At 35.5% G+C, this 22022-nt stretch overlaps 1 protein-coding gene across 5 annotated transcripts in view; it reads right to left on the reverse strand.

The window, feature by feature from the left end:
* LOC131663661 (glycogenin-1) overlaps window positions 1-22022 on the reverse strand; it is an 895804-nt gene that overhangs the window by 690493 nt on the left and 183289 nt on the right. The gene's annotated exons all lie outside the window — the stretch shown is intronic.

Raw genomic sequence — 22022 nt, forward strand, 5'->3', positions numbered from 1 at the left:
TTTTCAATCGGTTTAACATGATGGATGCCAAACTAGCTAATACTCCTATGGAGAAAGGCATAGATTTTAGTTTCATGAAGGTATATAAGACAAATAATGAAGATATACCTTATTAAAAACTTATAGATGCGTTAATGTTTTTGTGCACAATCTTGCACCCCGACATTACGTTTGCAGTAAATTGCTTTAGTCGATACTTGGATAATTTTAGTAAAAGTCATTAGGAAGTGGCCAAAAGATTTCGAAATATATTAAATGTACTTAATAAATAAATATAAATAAATAAATAAATAACTTAACCATGGAATTTTGTATGAGTAGCGGAAACTCTATTAACTTCAAGAAATTCTTATGACGCGGATTGTGGCGGTAATCAGGAAACGCAGAGGTTTATTTCCGGTTTTATATTTAAGTTCTGTAATGGTCCCGTCTCATGATATACATAAAGGTAACGTTCTGTTTCGACTATCGCCACAGAATTTAGAGAATATATCATCGACTTCCGTGACAAGAGAGGCCATATGACTTAAGGCAATTAATGAGTGATGTTGGGTTCCCGTGTGCCATTGTGATAACATTATTAGTGTTATAGAAATAATAGTGATACTCCGAATACTAATTGCTTCTATTGCAAAAAAACCAGGCCATTACATCGCCAATTATCCAGCTTATTCCAGGTAAACGGGCAACAATTAGAACGCGATGCAAAGGACCAATATGAAGCAAGCGCATCAATTATAAGAAGCAGAAATATCGCTCAATCTCATTCCGTAACAGAGAAACCAAGAATATCGGGTAAAGTCCTAATAGTTAATGCAAATTTCTTAAGTAATATTGAGTTTAAGATTATGATTGATATAGGTTCAAAAGCTAATATAATGAAAATTGGAATGGATCAAAGCTATATAGAACATATACGAGGTCTGCTCAAAAAGTATCGCGAATATTGAATTTGATATTGAATTTCCGCGGGCTACGTAAATTTGATTTTTGATTTTTTTGTAGCGTTATGTTGGTACTCATGTCCCTTAGTTATGCTGACAAGGTCGGCCATTTTGAATGTTTAGTTAACTTTTGATAGCTGTTTTGCTTGGATGTGTTTTAGCTCGTCTCCGATTTTTGCCTATTCTCAAAAATGGATCAAAGAATCTGTATCAAATTTTGTGTGAAAAACAAAATAAAGTGCGCGGACGCAATCCAAATGTTGACTGTAGCATATCGTGAAGCTACCTTGGACCAAAGCCACATTCATCGGTGGTACAAAATGTCCTCAGAGAAGATGTGAACGATGAACAACGTGCTGGACGTCCGAACACATCAGCAACAGACGAAAACATTGATAAAGTGAAGAAAATAGTATTGGCCAATCGTCGAATCACCGTTAGAGAAGTTTCTGAGGATCGAAACATATCGATTAGCTCATGCCATTCGATTTTAACCAATGATTTGGGCATGAGTCGGGTTGCCGCGAAATTCGTGCAAAAACTGCTCAATTTCGACTAAAAACAGCACCGCGTTAACATTGCTCAGGAGATGTTGGACTCGGTCCGTGTCGACCCAAATATGCTCCAGAGGATCATAACTAGTAATGAATCATGGGTTTATGGTTATGATGTGGAAACCAAAGCTCAACTATCCCAATGGAAGCTGCCGCATGAGACAAAACCGAAAAAAGCGCGCCAAATTCGATCGGTTTTGCTCACAGTTTTCTTCGATTACAAGGGCGTGGTGTGTTATGAGTTCTTGCCACAGAAAAGTACGGTCAATAAGGAATATTACCTACAAGTTATGAGCAATTTGCGCGAAGCAATCCGCCAGAAATGCCCGGATTTGTGTCAGAACAAAAATTGGCTTCTGCACCACGATAACGCCCCTGCTCATACATCGTTGCTTGTGCGCGAATATTTAGTCAAAAACAACACAGTAATAATGCCGCAGCCACCGTATTCCCGAGTTCTGGCCCCCTGCGACTTTTTCCCGTTCCCAAAACTGAAGAGGCCCATGAAAGGACGACGCTACGCCATGATTGAGGAGATAAAGATGGTATCGAAGGAGAAGCTGAAGAAGATCACAAAAAATGATTTTTTTAAGTGCTTCCAGGATTGGAAAAAACGTTAGCACAAGTGCATTATTCGATGGGGAATACTTCATGAATAAATAAATAATTTTTGAAAATACAAAATTCGCGATACTTTTTTAATAGACCCCGTAGATAATACTAAGCGCAGACAATTAAAAGGAAAGAAAGTTAATACCTTAGAACTTTTTGTCACTTTAGGAACATGTAAAGGGAGAGTCGTTTCTTATTTTACAATTATTATTTGCCCGCGACTCTATTTACAAATTATTTACGTGGGGATTCAAAAGGCAAAAAGGCTTCGGCTGCTGAACAACCTGCCGGACGCGCGAGAGAGTTTAGGATGGGAAGCAAAATGTAGTCAAAATTTAATCCTACAATTATAAATTACAATACCGACAATTTATTTACTTACAAACAAAAATAAAAAAAAATTATAATTATAATTAAAGAGAAAAAAAACAAAGTCTTTCGCGAGCGTGTCCTGCCCGGATAAACGTTTGGGGCGAAGCAGTGTTTTCGAAGAGGTGCTCAACCTGTATAAATCAGCATTTCTGCGCGACATACAGCGGTGAGTCTCTCCGGCAGACTCGGACAATTAAAGGTCACTTAACGATTGCATTTATGCTCATCGCGAAGCACCAGGTCATCCTGAGTCTTCGACACCATGATCATCATGTGCGCATCTGCGAGAAAATGGAGGAAGTAAAAAGAAAGAGAGCTCACGCTGTGCTAGTTGTCTCTAGCTACCACACCTTTTTCTGCAGCGGACTCGGACTTCGATTTTGATGACACGAACGCTGATGAGAGTACTGCAGATGCCGAAGGCGACCCGGCTCACCAAATCAACAGCTAACCAAAACCGCAACACAGAGTCCTGCAGCAATCCGTAGCGTTGAATACTCGTTTTCTTCCCCGCTGTTACCACCGATATCTCAGCGATCGGAAATCGAACTCTCTCCATTTTCTCTTTTTCCGTTCTCTTTTATTCTCTCTCCCCTCCCCGCGATCTCCTTGTTCTTAGTCGTGCAGCTCATTCGCTCGCAGCTCCTAAGCCACTATTCCGTACCTTAAATCAATAAACCAGATATTAGTAATGCGCTAACACAGTTACATAGATACCCGGACTAACGATAGTACACGCAGATAACGAGAGGCCAGAGACGACAGGGAAATCGCTACTAAGCGGTTTTTCCCGTCATATACAATTAGGTTATTTATATTTATGTAACCGACTGAATTGCATTTAGTATCATAGTAATTGACCAATGATATTTATGAAAAATAGCGAAAAATGAATAATGTAAAGTACAAAATACATAAAGACAGTAATTATGCGAATTACTGTATCTAACTTAGAGAGAAAAATATGAAAATGCATGTATGTGACCTTAACAATTTTCTATAGGTACTCAGAAGCGACAATTAGCGAAGCCATTAATAACGATATAAATTAGCTAACGAAATTTGAATTTTCTGATAAAATGCACTAGTGACGTCATGAATACAATAGACCAATAGACAAATTAATATGACTTCCGATTTCCGTCTGCATTGAAAATTAGACGAAAGTAGGGGTAGATCTCTCCGCGAATGAATGCTGACCGATTTAGTGGGGAGAGAGGAGTGAGAGAGGATAAATAGCAATGACATATGAGATAATAGGAGGGCGTTGCTAATCTACGAATTTGCATATCGATCAATGAATTGACTTTATGGAATAAAGGGAAGACAAGTATTCTCTTCCGCGAAAAGACGCCGCTCGTCCATTTTACCACTAGACGACTTATCGCACAGTAGTGGGAAGAATATCTGAGCTTTCTTTTTTCTTATGTAGGAACGAAATACCGGCAGATCAATTAAATAGACAAAGTGCCGCTCGTCGTCTTGAAAACTAGGTGTGGCAATGCGCGAAATTCTCTCTCTCTCTCTCTCTCTCTCTCTCTCTCTCTTTCTCTCTCTTTCTCTCTATCGCATGTTCTAGGCGTCAGTTAACGGCGTGGGCGTGTTATACCTATCAGCTACACCGTTGGCCATAATCGTTAAGCATACTTTACAAGTGGGTATTGTTTATAGATAAGGGTAGTTAGGAGGATCGATAGACAGATCTGCCACCGATCCGTCCCTGCGTTATTCTGTGCGTGAAAGCCGGCGTTTGATCACCACTTGTATAAGGATTGTTGTATTATTTTTGCCGAGTAAAAGTCTTCGGTTTAAATCGTTGAAACCTTAGTTGTTCCCTGAATCACTCCTCGTCCCGAATCCTACTTCGTAAGATTGACGTGCTGCTCGGCACGTTATTCAGTCGAGGGAGCGTCCACGCCTTCTAAATTTCTCTTTGGAATTAATAATTTTTACGGATGTTCACGAGCTAGCAGAGTGAGAACGATCTATATCTCTGTTACAAGTTGAAGAAAAAATTAAGGAGAAGTCAGTCCTAAGATTGAGAGATAGAGAGCAAGTGTGACACTAAGAAATTACAAAATTTTCAATAAAAAAGTAAGCTTTGGTTTTTTTAAACAGATATCTTTCTTTTCTTCTCTTTAGCTCTAGTTTTTTTTGCGGAAATCTATAGCAAAAGTCTGGTAGATTTCCATTTAAGCCCTTTTGACAGAAGATTAAGGAAGAGTCCGGTATGCTCTGTAACGGGGTGAAAACCGTTTAATTAATTTTATCAGCGTAATCGTATTGAAAAACGCACGTAATTACCTATGTTCAATACGGAAGTCGGAGAGCAAGAGGGAACAGGTGTCAGTCAACCAACTAACTACGGATACGAAATAAACACGTCGAAAGTACTGGTTAATATCACAGACAAAAACTCTTTATTACTTCTGAATGTTACATTACATTAGGCCCGCGTGTTTATATTTACATACCGCGCTCGCGCGACAACAACATACAGTGTCGGAACGCTCGCCGCTCTTTGTTAGCCAAGATATTGCATGCACGCTTTTCATCGAGTCGAGGGATTATTGTTTAGCAATTATATCACGGTCGCGAAATTAAGCTGGCCAGCTTACCTTTTTATTTCAGCTCTCGCACGGATTGCAAGGGGGGATCTCGTACAGCACGTTGTGTCTTTGTGCACTGTCCGATTGTCGGTTACGGTGTCTCTCGCTCGCAGTTTCGCCCTCGATGGCGAAACTCACCACTCACGCACATCCTCGTACACACTCAGTTCCGTCAACTATCTCCCCTCGATCCTCGTAGCTGATCTGTCCTCATGCTCCCAGGAACACTCGGAACAAGGTCAGAAGGTTATGCGGCACGGCTTTGCGATCGGTAGTTATTCTGATATGCGGCTCTCCGTATCGGTAGATAGTCCTGCACTTTTGGCCAAGCGTGTCGATGGTTAATCCCTCACTGGTTCATTTTCAATCGCGCGCGTTCCGCCTCGTCGCGTGCCGAATTCCCTCATTACGTTTTCCGTCTCCCGGTAGGTGCTGCCCCCGCGGGCAGCCACTAGGTTAGGCTATTAGCGCTAATATGACGTTTACCGTCACAGCTCATAATAACATTTAGTTATTATTGATCACTAATATAGGAGTTTTCTCAACCCATTAACGCCCAACCAGACATTTAACAGACGATTGGTTTTTTGTCTCTAAAAATATAAGACAACCTAAATATTTTTAGGTAAAAACATTTCCTTAAGTAAAAAGACATGATCGCTTCGAATCTAAGGTCAGATTTGAAAAATTTTTCCCTAGAAATTCAATATGGCCGCCTAAAAATGGCTAAACTCAAAGAACTGTCTGTCTGATTTTAACAACTTACGTATTGTTTTATTCGAAAAAATAAGGTTTGGAAGCTTACAATGTTGCATCCTTGGAATGTGGAATAGATGGAAAAGATGTGAAAATGTTAATATTAACATTTTTAAAATGGCGGAACCAATATGGGCGCCATAACAAACAATTTTTTTTTCGCCAATTGATAGCAAGCGAGTAATCATTTTATATGTTTTGAAGGGTTCTAAATGCAAATATCATAACAGATTTTCATTTTACAAAATTCCGGATCCAATATGTTCTACTCCATCTCGATTCATGTAAAGCTCTATAAGTTTGGTTACCTGTCACTGAATGAATTTGGAGGATTTCTCTATCGTTTTAAATAAAAATAAAAGAGACCTGCATTTTATCTTTTTCTTCCAAAATGCATAGTAGCATCATACTTTTTCAAAATTCAATGCAAAATGAAAAAAAGGTAAAAAAAATATTTGTTCAAATAACATTCGAACGGATTGGCGGATAAAAGATATTTTTTAAAAATTCTCTTAATTTTTGGTGTGAAACGTATGAGCGTTTCTGGGATTATACAATGAGTAAATTAACTGACCTATAGCAATGAAATATTATTCAGATGGTTACTGCTTAGCCTGTATTGAATTTTACGGAAACTATTATAGTATTATATTTTTGTGTATAGTATGGTTGATACCTACAGTGCCCGACACGTACCATACTTTTGCCTACCCTGAGGCGAAATATGCCAAACTTTAAAGTTTATAACTTTTAAGTTTATATCTCAACGAAAAAGAGTCGTAGAATAAAAAACTTGACGCCATTTTCAAGGTTATAGCAAAAGCTTTAAGTAACATGATGATAATATTGTTTGTACTAGAATTAAGTTGTTTATGCTTAAAAAATGGACATAAGTTCCTCTCAATCAAGAGTGACAGAACTCATTTTCGATTTTTTTATATAGAGATATAGCTTTTTTTATAAACAAATCATTGTTTTTTCATCAGCTCATATCTCGATTGCTATGCATTAAATAGAAAAACTTTAAAGACAAAAGTTGTTTCTTTTTTGGTAAAGAATACAAAAATAAAGTGAAAACTAAGATCTCAAACAAATTTTTTTTTTCATTTTTTTCACGCTAGCCATTTTTTTTATTTTTCATATTATTTATTTTTTTATATTTAATTATGATCAAAAGTCTCAAACAAATTTTCAATAATAAATTTTTAGTTAAGTTTACCAATAAATAAATAAATAAATAAATAAAAATAAATAACTTCTAGACACTTTTATAAAGTAATACATCTTTATTATTTATTATCATATTATTATTTGCAACGGTAGTCGATTCAATTAATCGATCCGTTCGCGATTCTGCTTCTCGCGTGTTAGTACGAACAATTAAGAGAGAGAGGGGGCGCGCGATCATTTGAATAAACAGTTACGCCTCAGCTGTTTACGCGAGCTTACCGCCGATATTGTTTTGCACCGTGTTTCGCCGTTATTAAAGATTTTCTGGGACAATTACGTGCGTGAGTGCAACGACGGTATTGCAGCAGCAAGTAGCAGCAGTGCAGAAGCAGTATTATTGTAGCAGATTAAAGGCAGAGTGAGGCAGCGCAGCTGATAAATAGGAGGGTAGCGGCAGTTGATATATTTCATCAACAATTACGGCTGATCACCGTAATTGCACCGCAGGGTAGGTGGACCTCCCGTCATTATTGCGTGACAAAATACATTCGGTATTTTGTCAATTGTGATAACAATTCTTTGTACTCGCGCCAAGCGTTAGTTCGCGGTAAATTTCGAATCTTTTCTCTCTCTCTCTCTCTCTCACCGAATAATATTCATTGTAAAATCCTATTCGCGAGCATTAGTCTTTCGGCCCAATAAAGACTGTAGTTATTTTTATTAATTAAAGTTAGTCAAATTTATTCGCCGATTACATCATTTAATTTTCCCAGTAGCTTAAGTAATTTGTAAAAGGCTTAGGTTTTAATCCGATTACATCTAGAGGATTAAGTGGATTAGGCGTAAAGTCGCCCACACCTAAGATTCATCGAGTGTCACAAGGCACGTGACTTAAGGTAAGTTCAACTCCGTTCGATAGAAGACAATTAAGCGAAATCTGTGCTATATTAAAAATCGGTAAACAAGTAAAAATTTAGACTTTAGTAGCCGACAATAGGCTCAACCAAGGGTATTCACTATTGTATTTACCGAAACGCTCTTTGCTCGTTATTGCGCAATATAATGATCCTGCCTATCAGGCGCACTAACTATTTGTTAGCGCGGCTGTGTTGGTTAGTATCTAAAATATTATAACGAGCGTCCATGTGCGTAATCACCAATAAACGAAGCTAACAATATTTAAAAATTACATTTACGTTAAGACAACACGATATCAAATAAAATTACCAATTTGAATTGCTTTTATTTGAATGTTGCCGGTGTTAGTTTTCCCCGGGCCAACGGGTACAATATTATGGTCATTTCACGGGAACATGGCACACTTTCAGGTCCGACCATCCCAGATCTTTTTCCAAATTTTTTCTCTCAAAGGAGGCACCAACGATAGATGATTTCAGCCCTGAAACACCATTTTCACCCACTCACTGATCTGAGCCATGCTGATGAAGTCAGTCATTCCCATTTTTTTTTTTCAAACTCATACCTCGGTGAATTCCTTTCGAAAAAAAATCGAAAAATCATTTTCGACGTAAAATTTCCCGTAGATTTCGAAAAAAATATCAGTTTTCCTGTCGAAAATGATTTAAGTCTTCAAAAATCAGAAAAAAGTTTTCAAATTGATTTTTCACCGTTTTCCCCAAACTTTTATTCAAATTTTATTCTTTTTTTTTAAGAGCGAAAAATTCTACATGAAAAACACTCTTAAAAAGAATGCGATCAACATTTGTTCATACGTTATAAATAAATTGATGAAAATTAATGAATTAGGAAAATTCAAATTTGACGCCAAATTTATAAGGCGCTCTCTCTCTCTCCATGTGTTTTGATATAACGTAAACAAGCACCGATCATTTGATGAGAGTTCCTTGCTTCTGAATTTACAAAACCAGCATTACTTAATCGAAATAACATCAATTCAATTCTTTCTCTTGGAAATCAATTTTAACGGTATAAATTGTTGATATCAAGTATTGTTGAGAATTCCGAAGAAAAATGTCTTTAGCAAGTTTAGTTTTTCCATACGTTATAAATAAATTAACAAAAATAAGTCTTTCTACGATAAAACAAAAAATTTCAAGTCGATACTCACTGTGTATTCCACCCATTGCTCTTATTTTTTCACACTGTCTATTTTGTTCAAAAATCCGTTAATTCTATACAAAAACTATTCATAAAAATATGGGTGCAATATTTGTCCGAATGCAATGAATAAATTAGCGAAAATGATTTTTTTTAATAATAGAGCAAAAAATTCAACTTCGGTATAATAATACACAAAAAGAAAAATATATCAATGGCTTTTTAAGAATGCGGATCTTTATTTGATTTTATGTACTTTCGAATCATTTGATACTGAAATAGTTTTCGTTATTATTTTTGAAGTTGAGTCTACATCTACTATAAATGCATGCGACTAAAGTGTTCCTTTAACCGCTCTGAGATTACTGAATCTTTCTTGCAAAAATTGACTGGTTTGGACGTAATCATCATTGCTGCAGTGAATAAAATCAATCGATTTGAATTTGTTCCGACCCCATTCATAAAACTCAGAAGCATTCAAAATGTTTCTCTGTGACCCAAATTGTAGGCAAGCTCTCCGAGCTTGACTCTTCACCATTCCACCAAGACCATCACACGGTCCTTTTCCATGAGCTGTTGCAAAAAGGTGCCATTCAGCATTCATTCCAAAATCACTATCATGAAGGCATAAATTTTTGAAACTTTTCTTGTTTTTGAAATGTTGAGGTGCTCCATCAGTAAAATAATATATTTTGTTGACGATTGGAATTTTTAATTTAATTAACTCCATCAACCTTTTTTGAAACATGAATACTGAATTGGTATCATGAGTTGTATTTTCTAAAACACCTAAAAAACTGAGATTTTTTAAGGTTCCGTTATCTTTATAATATACGACCGAGGGAAGTATAGCAATATTTGTGTTGTTTCAGTAGAATCCTTGAACGGCATTCTGAATTATTACTGCATAATTCTCAGAAAAGTCTAATGTTACCAACAATTCACCTTCTTTTAAATTATTTTTCAACTTCTGGTAGTATTGACTTTGCGTTTTAGAAACGTAATCATTTCTAATTTTTTCAGTTGATAATAACATAGAGTATTCAAAATCTGATTTGAATTTTTTGGTGGCAACTTCGTGCACTTCATCTAATTTACCTGACATATAATTTTCGTTATCACACCTACATTATTAAAAATATATATATATCACTCACTGTACACTATTATTGAAATTCAATTCATACCATTTCCTTTTGACAGGACTTATTTTCAAAAGCTTATCAATAGTTACATCACAATCAAAAGAACTTGAAATTTGAATAGAAGCTAGAGATTGAGATAGTTCTTCACTACTAGCAGATTCAACGACATGTTCTCTCGCCTTCTTTCTGCACGTTAAACATAACCAAGAATCTGCCGATATAGACGGAAATTTAAATAGATCTGATTCGGGAAATTTTCTCAAATCACTGATGTTTGTTGAATCTACGACTAATTGTATGGTATAAAATTGTTAGATATTCATACTGTTTATGAATTATTATATTTGAAAATACAACTAAATACATACGAGACTTGGGTAAATTGAATGGATTGAAACATTCTTTCCTTCTTCCTAAAGATATTTTTCTTCGGAATTCTCAACAATACTTGATATCAACAATTTATACTGTTAAAATTGATTTCCAAGAGAAAGAATTGAATTGATGTTATTTCGATTAAGTAATGCTGGTTTTGTAGATTCAAAAGCAACGAACTCTCATGAAATGATCGGTACTTGTTTACGTTATATCAAAACACATGGAGAGAGAGAGAGAGAGCGCCTTATGAATTTGGCGTCAAATTTGAATTTTCCTAATTCATTAATTTTCATCAATTTATTTATAACGTATGAACAAATGTTGATCGCATTCTTTTTAAGAGTGTTTTTCATGTAGAATTTTTCGCTCTTAAAAAAAAAATAAAATTTGAATAAAAGTTTGGGGAAAACGGTGAAAAATCAATTTGAAAACTTTTTTCTGATTTTTGAAGACTTAAATAATTTTCGACAGGAAAACTGATATTTTTTTCGAAATCTACGGGAAATTTTACGTCGAAAATGATTTTTCGATTTTTTTTCGAAAGGAATTCACCGAGGTATGAGTTTGAAAAAAAAAAATGGGAATGACTGACTTCATCAGCATGGCTCAGATCAGTGAGTGGGTGAAAATGGTGTTTCAGGGCTGAAATCATCTATCGTTGGTGTCTCCTTTGAGAGGAAAAATTTGGAAAAAGATCTGGGATGGTCGGACCTGAAAATGTGCCATGTTCCCGTGAAATGACCCATTTATTTGCGACAACTTTCAAAACTTATTGGTGTTTACGCTTGGCTAAGAGTCGTTCGGTCGCAGTCGCACGCGCTTACAGCGACTGTTTACAATTTATCGTCGTGGCGGGCCTTCGCAAGCTAACTAACGGAGAAGCGATGTTTACTCTGTGGCCTTTAACTCAAAATGCGCACAACAACACTTTGATTGCCACCTAAGTCGCTGGTTGACTGAGCGCAAGGTCAATGTTTAGAACCGGCGTTTTGAACAATCATAAACGCCTTACGTTCTTTTACGTTGGGCGCCACGTAACGGGGTAGCTATCCGTTTATATAATTTATGCGGGCGATCGTATCGAAGAGCGCGCGAGGTTATCTACACGTTCAAATTCGAAAATCGGAGAGCAGGAGGGAACGGGTGTCAGTCAACCAACTATCTACTAACGTGAAATAAATACGTCGAAAATACTGTTAATATCACATACGGGATTGTTTATTTTCTCTAAACTATACAATGTATTAGGCCCGCGTGTTTATGTTTACAAGACGCGCGCACGACAACAACATGCAATGTCGGATCGCTCGCCGCTCATTGTCCGCAGAGCTATTACATGCGCATTTCTTGTCGAATACGAGAGATTAATTATTAGCAATTCTATCGCGATCGCAAAATTAAGCTGGCCAGCTTACCTTATTAACGGTTGTACGGCAGCAAGAGAGAACGCAGCACACTATCGAGTTCTGGCAAAGTATATAGTTTTTTTGTTTGCTGTTCGAAAACTCGCGTGCACGGTTTCCCCCTCGATGGCGAAACCCCTCACTCGAGTACACTTGCACACACTTATAGAGATAGTTCAGCTCCTGCGGGCTCAGGTCAACTAGTCTCGACACTCAGGACAGCTAGGGAACAACAACCTCTTGCACTCCTCTGCGATCAGATACCAATCCTCGAAATTGCGGCTAGATGTATCGGTAGTTAATCCTCCACTGGTTCGTTTTCATTCGCGCGAGTTCTGTCGCATCTCGTACCGAATTCCCTCAATACATTTCGCCCCAACCGGCAGGTGCTGCCCTCGCCGGCAGCCGCATGGTTGGGCCGTTAGCGCTAATACGACGTTTACCGTTTACAGGCCGAAAAAAAAAGAAATTTTTTATGTTCATTTTTTAAGTATAAAATCTTAATTCTAGTACAAACAATATTATCTTCAGGTTACTTAAAGTTTTTGCTATCACCTTTAAAATGGCGTCAAGTTTTTTATTCTACGACTCTTCTTTGCTAAGATATAAAACTTGGAACTTTGGCAAATTTCACCTCAGGGTGGGCAAAAATACGTGCCGGGCACTGTATGTAAATATTCGCCATATATATCTAGAAATTACGATTCATGTACGTGACTCTCTCAGCTTATCAATATGTCAGGCATCAATATTTATTTGACAAGACGAATGAAATATCCAGATTATTTCGGATTTCACAAAAAAAGCATGTATAATAACAGAAACCTGAATTTTTAGAAAGTTGGAGATCAGGTAGGCTTTATGCAATCAAAGTTTGTTGATGAAAAATTTGTACAACAGATAGTGTGTGAAGTAACTGTATAAGTGTATTGTACGTGCCAGTGAGACAGCAGAGATTGGTGATAACGATGTAACATAAGCAAGCGAATATGGAGAAATGGAACTAGCCTGCAACGATTATGAATTTCGACCAGATACTGTGATATGTATAGATGAGTTCAATGAATCTGTAATTTGCGTAAAAAGTTAAATCTTTTAAATACAAATATTGTTAATTACGTATTGAACATGAAGAAATAACTTGTAACGTCTTTTTTCGATAGCTACTAACCAATAATTACGAAAACTTTGGCAAATTATCACACGATTTAAAAAGTAATTTTTAAAGTACATTTAATAATTATACATCATTCTTTGAAAAGGTCAAATTACTCTCAATTATAGCTCTTTCATTAACAAAGTTAGAAATTATGACGATTTTTCCACAAGCGACTATTTACATGATTGATAAAGCAAGAAAGACTGTTTCAAATCAAGGTAATATTTTCAAAATCTCACGTTAACATTATAGTCCTTACTTTCTCATTATTTTATTATAGGCATTATTCTATAACTATTAATTATAGGTGTTTACTGTGAACCAGATAAATACATTAGGCATTCATTGGATAAAAAAGTGACAGACATAGTTATGTAGCATTTTTTTAATTATGTCTTTAACTGCCCAGATAAAGTCCGAACAAATTAGACGTAATTAATATGACTAAAAATGGCATAAAAGTAAATAAGGTCAAAAGTTTCTTGACAAGATGTATGAAAAAAGTTTATCAAATTTTGAAAGAAGAAAATCCTGGCATAAAAATTAGTAATTCAAAATGCTATGCTACTCTAAGCGCCCAAAGTTTGTCTTGATTAATCCATTCAATAATGTGTGCTTGTGTATTTATTGAGTCAATTTTGAATAGCTCTTGATTGGTTTAAGAATTTTATTAGTCGAAATACTGTCGATCATTCAAGTATACATTTTAAAATTTTATCATTTGTACTATGCTCCTTACCAACAGAGGCATGTTACTTTCAAGAATGCAAATTATGCCGTAGTGTTAAGGATATTACTTTTGAAATACTGAGAATTGATGAATTACAGTTTGACGAAGATATAACTTTCACACTTTAGAACAAAGGAAATTTGGAATCTAAAACCGTATCTGTTTGCACTTTCAAAAACGAGATTTCAAATTACACTGTTACTGCTACATTACACTTGAGAGTTAAAGAAGTGCAACGAAGAAAAATAAAAGCTGAAAAAGACAGTATCAAATTTCCAACATCTACTGATGCACATAGATTTTGCAGAGCATTGGTTAGTTTTTAAAAAAATGCAGTACAAGGCAATCATTGGATAAATAAGCAAATTTTTATTTAACTACTGTGTGCTATATAAGTAACGCTACAAAAAGCTTTACAGTAGTTAGCGAAGATTTTAAGCACAATTATTCTCATACTTTATTAGTAATGAAAAAAATCTTTGACGCACTAATTGATCTACTAGATATTATTATACTTTGGTTGATACGATAGCTTTGATATATGATGGCGCAGCATGTCATTTCTAAAATCACTTCCAATTACATTAAATCCAAAATCGACTATTAATAAAAGATGGATATCTTCTGCTACTGGTCATGACAAAGGTACTGTGGATGGTGTAAGTGATTTGGTAAAGCATTACGCAACAACGTATAATTTAGACAATTTAGAAATTGACGCTATTACAAACCGTTGAAAGTTAACGAAGTTAAGAATTTCACAACATCAATTGAGCTGATTTATATGAAAAAAGAGGTCGACAATTTTCGGAATAGTAAAGTGGAAGAAGAAAATTAACGTGACGAAGTTCAAGGTATTCAATAATGCCACATGTGGAAGAATGTGATTTTCAAAGGACAAAATACACGCTTCACAGCCAGAACTGCTGCGTATCTTTGGGTACAAGTAAAATAGAATAAACAGAAATCTCAAAAGCAATAAATATCGATACAAAAATCTAAATCAGGAAAAAAAACTGTAAAGAAATGTAAGCAAAGAAATACAAGCAAACTAAGAAGAACTGAGAAGAATTGTAAGCGGGGTAAGAAAAACATTGCATTTGGAGGAATAAGAAAAAATGCGGGTCTACTTATTTTTCATTTTAAAAAATATAGAAATACTCCGAATTTATCCAGTAACAGGTATATATGGAACTCTGAATGAATCGAGATGGAACAGGTCTATTATTTAAAATGCAATCAGACGCTATATTATTTTTCTTGCAATTTTGCTGATAATTATTACAGATATAGGCATTGTAAATTTTAGTGTATTCATATAGTTGTAATAACTTGTTTAAAATACACTTCTCGCATAAATTAAAGGAACAAAAAAAATTTCTTTTTGGCAATTTTCAACAGGCTGTATTTCAGTGAGAAATTGTCGTATAGGAAATAAAAAATATCGCTTTTGAAGCTTGAAGACTCTAGATTTCGAATTTTTTGGTTACAAATTTTTCGGAACACCTGTAGCCATGCAATTCTTGGATAAAGCACAAAAAAAATATTTTCAAAAATTTTTACCTTATTATTTTACTCTCCGGGCATGAAAAAATTTTTTTGAGCTAAACCAATGCATAGGTCGCATAGCCTGTTCATTCAGCTTTAATTTACTTTTTGCAGGAGTCAGATACGACCATTTGTCTTCGAGAATCGAATTTTGAATGCAGAAGGATCCTTTTTCACTCAACTGCTGATATCTCTGAAACTACTGGTCGCCCAGCGAACGGACAGGGGGTTTCGTTTTCTTCGGAAGATTTTCTACAAAAATCTGTCATAGTTGATAGAAAAAAAAATTTTTTTTTTTGTTTTCAGGATAAATAAGGTTTCTGATTTTTTGATTTTTCCACCTGTAACATTAACGTGAAAAAAGAGCAAAACAGTGTCAATTTCCCTTTTTTTGGTTAATCGACAGTATCTTCGGCAATATTGGGGGAAAAACTTGGGCTAGAAAAAATTTTAGTTTAACGTACCCCAAAGACCCCCCTAAATTTTTAGATCAATCGGTTCAGCGGTTTTCCTGGACCGATTGATTGAAATTTTGAAAAAATTAAGGAAACAAGATTTTTGTTCCTTAAAATTGACATAATCTTTTTAAAAATTAATAATTTCATTTTTTTTTACTTTATACTCAATTATGAGTTTTCTGGAGATTGATTAATAAAAAAAAATCCAAAAAATTTTTTTCAAAAATTTCAAAAATTTTCTCAAAAATTTTTTTGAAAATTGAACAAAAATGTGAAAAAAAAAATCTTTCTCACGCTTGAAAAAATTCCATAAAGTTTCCTTAAAAAAATATCGAAAAAATCAACAATAAAAAATGTGGAAAACGGCTCACCCTAAAGGCCATTCCTGTAAGCTCCCACTAATTTATTTTTTGGAAAATTAAATTTAAAAAATTTTTAAATTTAAAAAAAACAAAGAGGCCATTTCTGACTTACTTCGTTGAAGCTATAGACACATTCAAATCTTTTTTGTTCCTAAAAAAAATTTTATTGAATAGATTTAAAGTCGATGTCCCAAAGGTGCCCATGGTACTCATTGCGCAAAATTCTTTTTTTTTTTTTTTTTTTTAATTTTACTCCAAGTTTCATTACAATCTGTCTATGTTGAGACAATAAGTAAATGTTTGTTACAGTTTGATATATTAGAACGTAGTTTCAGCATGATACTCCAGTGGGTATTATTCTGTATCTTTTGATGTTATACAAGTAGTGATTCGGTTTAATTATTTTGTTATTTGTGCTTCATTTATATCTTCATTAGTTTATGCTTCTTGAGTCTGGTATTAGTTAATGATGTCTTGAGTAGTTTACTTACAAGTTCATTAGGATGATGTTGCAGTCTCGTGTTGTATTGTTTGTAGAACGTTTTGATTTCCTCTTTCACTGTTGGGATCTGTAGATCATTCCGAATAATGTCGTTGGGTACGAACCATGGGGCCCGTGTGATATTCCGCAGAACTTTCGACTGGAATCTCTGCAGGATTTCAATATTAGAATTTGAAGCTGCACCCCATAGCTGTATTCCGTATGTCCATATTGGTTTTATTATTGCTTTGTACAGTAGTATTTTGTTTTCTATTGATAGCTCTGATCTTCCTCCTATGAGCCAGTACATTTTTCTCCATTTCAGTCCTAGTTGTTTCCGTTTCATAAATATATGCTTCTTCCATGTGAGTCTCTGGTCTAGGTGTATTCCAAGGTACTTTACGTGGTTGCTTTGCGGTATGTATTTCTCGTTTAGTTGAATAGGTGGGCACGTGTCTTTTTTAAGTGTGAAAGTTATGTGTATTGATTTACTTTCATTTACTTTGATTCTCCATGCGTTTATCCAATTTTGCAGGTGATTATTTATGTATTTTTGTAGTACTTCGGATGCTTTTATTACTTCTTTATGTGTCGTTATAATGGCTGTGTCGTCAGCGTATGTTGCTGTCATGATGTTTGGAGACGTTGGCAGAACAGCGGTGAATAGCAGATATAGTGTTGGTCCCAGTACACTACCCTGTGGTACTCCTGCGTTTATTAATTGTTGTTTAGATGTTTTTTTGTTTATTGTGACTTGAAATGTTCTATTTTGTAAATATGATTGAAGTATTTCATAGTATCTTTTTGGAAAGCATCTTTTTAATGTATACAGGAGTCCTCTGTGCCATACTTTATCAAATTCCTGTGCTGCATCGAGGAATAGTCCGGTGCAGTATTGTTTTTTCTACTATTCTATTTATCTGTTCTATTGTAGAATGTTTGCATCTGAAGCTAAATTGGTGATCTGGGATGAGTTTTTTGTCTATTATTATCCGGTTTATTCTGGCTAATATAATTTTTTCGAAGATTTTTGAGATTTTTGGTAGAAGACTAATAGGTCTATATGACGTCACCAGTCGGCCTCTTTACCGGGTTTTGGGATTAATATAATCTGTGCTATTTTCCACTGTGTTGGGAAATAGCACAGGCGAATACATGTATTGAAGACAATTGTTAAGAATCTTACCGCTATTATTGGCAGCTTCTTAATCATTATTCCTGAAATATTATCATAACCCGGAGATTTTTTGTTATTTATATTTTTAATTAGTAGCAATACTTCCCTTACTTTAACTGCCTCAATGGATGCATTGTCTTGTACGTCGTGGTCTTCCAGTAATATTGTTTCTTCCTGTTTTGTAGTGATTCTTTGGTGTGGTTTAAATACTGAGTAAAGGTGATCAGCAAACGTGTCTATTTTTTCTTCATTGGATCTAGCCCATCTGCCATTGGGTTTTCTGATGGGTGGGATAAATGTAGTTGGTCTTTTAAGTCTCTTGGTAACTTTCCACAATGAGTAGTCCGTTGTTTCTGTTGGATTCAGTTCTTTAAGTTTTTTTTCAGTTTGTACATTTTTTTCTTTATATAAAATTATTTTCAATTCTTTGACTGCTTTATTAAGTTTAGCTTTATCTTGACTTGATCTGGTTTTTTGATATCTTTTTCTTAAAGTTCTTTTTTCCTGGATTTTCTTTGCTACTATTTTAGAGGTGAATATTTGTACTTTCTTATTGTTTATATTAACAGAGCATTTATCTATGGCTTCTGTTAGCAGTTGATTTAGTGTTTTAATGCTATTTTCTATATCATCTTCTGTTTTAAGTGGTATGTTACATTTTAGTTGTTCTTGAATGTATAAATCGTATTTTTTCCAGTCTGTTTTTTTGTAGCTGTTTACTGTTTGATCAACTTGTGATTGTAGTGTGATAATCACTGGTGAATGATCTGATGTTAGGTCCAAGCTTGATGATACTTTAATGATATTCTTATTGATTCCTTTTACAATTGCGAAATCTATCAAGTCAGGTAGTTTATTTACTCGTATATCTGTTGGCCAGTAAGTCGGTTCTCCTGTGGAAATTGGTATATAGTTATTTTTTCGTAAGATTTCGTACAGTATTCTACCTCGTGGAGTTGCAGTTGATGATCTTGATCCCCACCATGAATGTTTCGCATTATAATCGCCCCCTGCTATAAAGCGATTTCCTAATGAGTGGAAGAAGTACGTCCAGTTTTCTTTTATTATTGCTTTATTTGGTGGGCAGTAAACAGCTGATATAGTTATTGGATCTTTGTTGTCGTTGATGGTTACGCTAGTTGCTTGTATATTTATTTCGCTAATGTGTTCGTTAACGTAATGGTTTATTTTTGTTTTGATGATGATCGCAGTACCTCCGTGTGCTTTATCGTATGGGTGGTTTGTTTTGTACACTATATATTTTAGAATGTGTAGATAATTTTTGCTAGTGAAGTGAGTTTCTGAAATCAAAATAATATCAATGTTTTCGTACGTTAAAAATGCTCGTAATTCCTGATGCCTTTGCATAAGACCGTTTGCGTTCCAGATTACAATTTTTTAATTTTCCATTATGCCATTTTGTTAACTAGAATTGTTAGTAGGTTTAACATTGAGTCCATTCTTTGCATTAGCTGTTCCATCATACGTTCAAGTTTGTTATTGGTTTGATCTTGTGAGTGATTATTTAAGTCTGTCTGTATATCTGTTTGTTTTGATATGTCTGTCTCTCTCTGTTCGTTTTGTTTTGAAACTATTTGAGCATATGATATGTTTGGTCTGATTTTATTGATGTCTGCATTCAAATTTGAATTTAACTGCATTTGAATATTGTTTTGATTTAGTACTTTTTCCCGAAGTCTAGGATATAATTTCTGCTGTAACTGTTTACGTGTAGGACATTCTTTATAGCTTGCTGTGTGATTTCCTTGGCAATTTGCACATACTATTTCTTTAATTTATTCTTTGATTAGACAATCTTTAGTTGAGTGTTGTTTAGCACATTTCACACATACTGCGCTCTTAAAACAGTAATTTTTTGTGTGTCCGAATTCTTGACAGTTATGACATTGCGGTATTTCTCTCTTAACGTTCGGTGGTTCGAATTTGAATACTGTATTAAGTAGCCTGTTTATTTTATAAATTTCTTGGCTTTTGTAATCGTGTTCTATTTCCACCGAGAATATTGGTAAAGGTATTTTTGAGATACGATGTCGAATATTGCTGATGCTCAGTACTTTATGTCCGTGTTCCTCTATAGCATCTTTCAAATCTTTTATATCTATTGAAGGGTGTATACTTCTTAAAATTACTCTAAACCCTTTTTCTTCTTTACGTTGATATGTGTAGAACTGTGTGTTTTTGCTTCAAAGCGCTAACGATCGGCAAGTATTTTTCGGATATTAACGGTTGGATTTTGATTTTATTTTGCCCCGTTATCTTTAGAGTATAGCTGTCTTTTGCTATTTCGTTTAACAGTTTTTCTAACGGACGAATATCCTCTACATTATATACGAAGATCGGGGGTGATTTTACTTTAGTTGTGTTTATATCTTTACTTACTTCATTGTCGTCTTCACTTTCGTTTTCGTTATTTTTCTGTAGAAGCTCGTACTTGTTTTTTGTATTACTTAGCCAATAGTCCGGTATTTTTGATTGTCGTTCCCTGTCGTGAGTTTGTTTGTCTGGGCTGATTCTTTTTCTGTTGACGCTGACTATTTTCCAATTTTTTATGTTTTTATCAGGAGTAATCGTAGTATCCTCCGACTGGCTGGCCATTTCTGCGCAAAATTCTGAGCGATAAATTTTTTACATTTTCTAGAGAGCTATTACGTGACACAAAACAATTTTCTTCAAAACTTTTCGACTTCTGGTAATAAAAACCAACCAACAGTTTTTTTCATTATTTTTAAAGAAATCACTGACAGCAGCTTTTAAATTCCAATTTATTCCATAATACCTCCCAGGCGACATTTATCTGCCCCAGAAGTCGCACGGCTAGTGACCTTTGTTCAGGACAGGTACAGATATCGACCGGTTGGTGAAGAACTCGGCGTAAGTACTTCGGTTGTGTCTCGTGCGTATAACCGATTCCGGGAAACAAATGGATACCAACGACGTGCTGGACAAGGATGACATCGAGCAACAAATCGTCGAGATGATCGAGCAATCATTTGACAAGTTATCCAAGACCCTTTTGCTCTAGTGAATGCCATCGATCGAAACTTCCCGAATGGTCAACAACAGCGACAACAACAACTACAACAACAACAACGACAGCCGCGAAACATTTATCGATCGACGGTAAGAAATCGTCTTCGCGAATCTGGACTTCGTGCTCGAACTGCTGCCCGTGGACCGATGTTTACCGTTGCACATCGTAGAGCTCGTCTACAGTACGCTCACAACCGTGTGAACTGGTCAATGAGAAAGTGGAACAGCGTTTTTTTTTAACGAGTCTCGGTTTTGCCTGCATGGTAACGACCGAAGACCTCGAGCTTGGCGTCGTACAGGTCAACGTTATCAACAGCGTTTTATTCGTCCCATAGCTGCTTACGGTGGAGGATGGGTGATGGTTTGGGCTGCAATTTCACGAGATTCTCGTACTCCTTTAGTGATTGTTTGAGACACTCTCAATGCTAGGCGTTTCATCGACCGATTCTTGTAACCTCATGTGTTACCGCTAGCACGAAACAGGAGAGGATTTATTTTTATGCAAGATAATGCTAGGCCTCACAGCGAATATCACCCATAAATTCTTTCAGAGGAACAACATCAGATTGTTGAGGCATCCTGCAATGAATTCTGATCTGAATTCTATAGAGCACGTCTGGAACATATTAGGCCGCCGATTGCGTCAAAATTATCCCTTTCTGAATAATTTAGCAGAATTAGAGAATGTTCTGATAAGAGTTTGGCGTTAGATCCCTCAACGGATGATCCGAAATTGCATTTCGAATATGCGACAAAGGTTGCAAGCTGTAATTAGGAGTAGAATCAGGAACACTCGATACAGAACACATACACATTACACACTTTAGATAATGAGTTTGGAGTCGTAAAATACTGTGGAGCTGACGAACTACGGGATCTCATTTCTTCTAAAAATTGCTTACACAACACTGACACACACACCCTTCGGAAAAAGAGTTTGGAGTCGTTTAATACTGTGAAACTGACAAACCACATGGTCTCATTTTTTCCGAAGAATCTAACATACGTACGTAAGCACAAAAGAAGGGTAAATC

This window comes from Phymastichus coffea, unplaced genomic scaffold, assembly GCF_024137745.1.
Source record: "Phymastichus coffea isolate CEN01 unplaced genomic scaffold, Cenicafe_Pcof_1.1 PCOF00037, whole genome shotgun sequence".
NCBI classification, from domain to species: Eukaryota; Metazoa; Arthropoda; class Insecta; order Hymenoptera; family Eulophidae; genus Phymastichus; species Phymastichus coffea.